The 2,500-nt window shown below is 40.9% G+C and overlaps 9 non-coding genes across 9 annotated transcripts in view; all 9 read left to right on the top strand.

Annotated features, from left to right (window-relative positions):
- Positions 1-61, top strand: part of trnaa-cgc (transfer RNA alanine (anticodon CGC)) — a 72-nt gene extending 11 nt beyond the window's left edge. The window contains exon 1 of the tRNA in view: positions 1-61. This exon is cut by the window's left edge and continues 11 nt beyond it. This is a non-coding gene — a tRNA (tRNA-Ala).
- Positions 62-272: 211 nt separating this feature from the next.
- Positions 273-344, top strand: trnaa-ugc (transfer RNA alanine (anticodon UGC)). The gene has a single exon. It is a non-coding gene; the product is annotated as a tRNA-Ala (tRNA).
- A 212-nt stretch (positions 345-556) lies between these two features.
- On the top strand, positions 557-628 carry trnaa-ugc (transfer RNA alanine (anticodon UGC)). Its single transcript has one exon. It is a non-coding gene; the product is annotated as a tRNA-Ala (tRNA).
- Positions 629-841: 213 nt separating this feature from the next.
- Positions 842-913, top strand: trnaa-ugc (transfer RNA alanine (anticodon UGC)). The gene has a single exon. It is a non-coding gene; the product is annotated as a tRNA-Ala (tRNA).
- A 210-nt stretch (positions 914-1,123) lies between these two features.
- trnaa-ugc (transfer RNA alanine (anticodon UGC)) lies at positions 1,124-1,195 on the top strand. The gene has a single exon. It is a non-coding gene; the product is annotated as a tRNA-Ala (tRNA).
- Positions 1,196-1,407: 212 nt separating this feature from the next.
- Positions 1,408-1,479, top strand: trnaa-cgc (transfer RNA alanine (anticodon CGC)). The gene has a single exon. It is a non-coding gene; the product is annotated as a tRNA-Ala (tRNA).
- Positions 1,480-1,691: 212 nt separating this feature from the next.
- On the top strand, positions 1,692-1,763 carry trnaa-ugc (transfer RNA alanine (anticodon UGC)). Its single transcript has one exon. It is a non-coding gene; the product is annotated as a tRNA-Ala (tRNA).
- Positions 1,764-1,975: 212 nt separating this feature from the next.
- Positions 1,976-2,047, top strand: trnaa-ugc (transfer RNA alanine (anticodon UGC)). The gene has a single exon. It is a non-coding gene; the product is annotated as a tRNA-Ala (tRNA).
- Positions 2,048-2,250: 203 nt separating this feature from the next.
- Positions 2,251-2,322, top strand: trnaa-ugc (transfer RNA alanine (anticodon UGC)). Its single transcript has one exon. It is a non-coding gene; the product is annotated as a tRNA-Ala (tRNA).
- The last annotated feature ends 178 nt before the right edge of the window (positions 2,323-2,500 follow it).

Genomic DNA, 2,500 nt, shown 5'->3' on the forward strand with positions numbered 1-2,500 from the left:
TCAGTGGTAGAGCACATGCTTTGCATGTATGACGTCCTGGGTTTAATCCCCAGCATCTCCAAGAGCCTTTTGAGGTTCTGTCCATATACGATGAACAGGTTTAGGAAAGCGGTGTATGGTCCTAGGTTCAGTTGCAGCATCTTCAATTGTCTTGAATCGTTCACTAAAATATGTTTGCCTTTTCTGCACAATCAGAATTGACATAAACATTTTGACGTTCTGTCCACCACAGTAAAAAGGCGGAATAAAAGAAAAATATTACTTTTTCAACTGGGGATGTAGCTCAGTGGTAGAGCACATGCTTTGCATGTATGAGGTCTTGGGTTCAATTCCCAGTATCTCCAAGAGCCTTTTGAGGTTCTGTCCACAGACGATAAACAGGGTTAAGAAAGTGGTGTATGGTCATAGGTTCAGTTGCAGCGTCTTCAATTGTCTTGAATCATTCACTAAAATATGTTTGCCTTTTCTGCACAATCAGAATTGACATAAACATTTTGACATTTTGTCCACCACAGTAAAAAGGCGGAATAAAAAGAAAATTATGCAACTTTCAACTGGGGATGTAGCTCAGTGGTAGAGCGCATGCTTCGCATGTATGAGGCCCTGGCTTCAATCCTCAGCATCTCCAAGAACCTTTTGAGGTTTTGTTCACAGACGATAAACAGGGTTAAGAAAGCGGTGTATGGTCCTGGGTTTAGTTGCAGTGTCACCGTTTGTCTTGAATCGTTCACTAAAATATGTTTGCCTTTTCTGCACAATCAGAATTGACATAAACATTTTGACATTCTGTCCACCACAGTAAAAAGGCAAAAAAAAAAAAGAAAATTATCAACTTTCAACTGGGGATGTAGCTCAGTGGTAGAGCGCATGCTTTGCATGTATGAGGTCCTTGGTTCAATCCCCAGCATCTCCAAGAACCTTTTGAGGTTTTGTCCACAGACAAACAGAGTAAAGAAAGATTTTGATTGTCCTAGGTTCAGTTGCAGCGTCTACAATTGTCTTGAATCATTCACTAAAATATGTTTGCCTTTTCAGCACAATCAGAATTGACTTAATCGTTTTGAGGTTCCGTCCACAACGCTAAGAAGGGTGGAAACAAAAAAAAAAATGTTTGTTTTCACAGGGGGATGTAGCTCAGTGGTAGAGCGCATGCATTGCATGTATGAGGTCTTGGGTTCAATCCCCAGCATCTCCAAAAGCCTTTCAAGGTTTTGTCCACAGACGATAAACAGGGTTAAGAAAGCAGTTTATGGTCCTAGGTTCAGTTGCAGCGTCATCAATTGTCTTGGATCGTTCACTAAAATATGTTTGCCTTTTCTGCACAATCAGAATTGACATAAACATTTTGACATTTTGTCCACCACAGTAAAAAGGCGGAATAAAAAGAAAATTATTCAACTTTAAACTGGGGATGTAGCTCAGTGGTAGAGCGCATGCTTCGCATGTATGAGGCCCTGGGTTCAATCCCCAGCATCTCCAAGAACCTTTTGAGGTTTTGTTCACAGACGATAAACAGGGTTAAGAAAGCGGTGTATGGTCCTGGGTTTAGTTGCAGTGTCACCGTTTGTCTTGAATCATTCACTAAAATATGTTTGCCTTTTCTGCACAATCAGAATTGACATAAACATTTTGACATTCTGTCCACCACAGTAAAAAGGCGAAAAAAAAAGAAAAATATTCCCCTTTCAACTGGGGATGTAGCTCAGTGGTAGAGCGCATGCTTTGCATGTATGAGGTCCTGGGTTCAATCCCCAGCATCTCCAAGAGCCTTTTGAGGTTCTGTCCATAGACGATGAACAGGGTTAGGAAAGCGGTGTATGGTCCTAGGTTCAGTTGCAGCATCTTCAATTGTCTTGAATCATTCACTAAAATATGTTTGCCTTTTCTGCACAATCAGAATTGACATAAACATTTTGACATTCTATCCACCACAGTAAAAAGGCGAAAAAAAAAGAAAAATATTCCCCTTTCAACTGGGGATGTATCTCAGTGGTAGAGCGCATGCTTTGCATGTATGAGGTGCTGGGTTCAATCCCCAGTATCTCCAAGAGCCTTTCGAGGTTCTGTCCACAGACGAAGAACAGGGTTAAGAAAGTGGTGTATGGTCATAGGTTCAGTTGCAGCGTCTTGAATCATTCACTAAAATATGTTTGCCTTTTCTGCACAATCAGAATTGACATAAACATTTTGACGTTCTGTCCACCACAGTAAAAAGGCGAAAAAAAAAAGAAAAATATTCCCCTTTCAACTGGGGATGTAGCTCAGTGGTAAAGCGCATGCTTTGCATGTATGAGGTCCTGGGTTCAATCACCAGCATCTCCAAGAGCCTTTTGAGGTTCTGTCCATAGACGATGAACAGGGTTAAGAAAGCGGTGTATGGTCCTAGGTTCAGTTGCAGCATCTTCAATTGTCTTGAATCATTCACTAAAATTTGTTTGCCTTTTCTGCACAATCAGAATTGACATTAACATTTTGACGTTCCGTCCACCACAGTAAAAAG

This window comes from Danio rerio, chromosome 21, assembly GCF_052040795.2.
Source record: "Danio rerio strain M-AB ecotype USA chromosome 21, GRCz13ab, whole genome shotgun sequence".
NCBI lineage: Eukaryota > Metazoa > Chordata > Actinopteri > Cypriniformes > Danionidae > Danio > Danio rerio.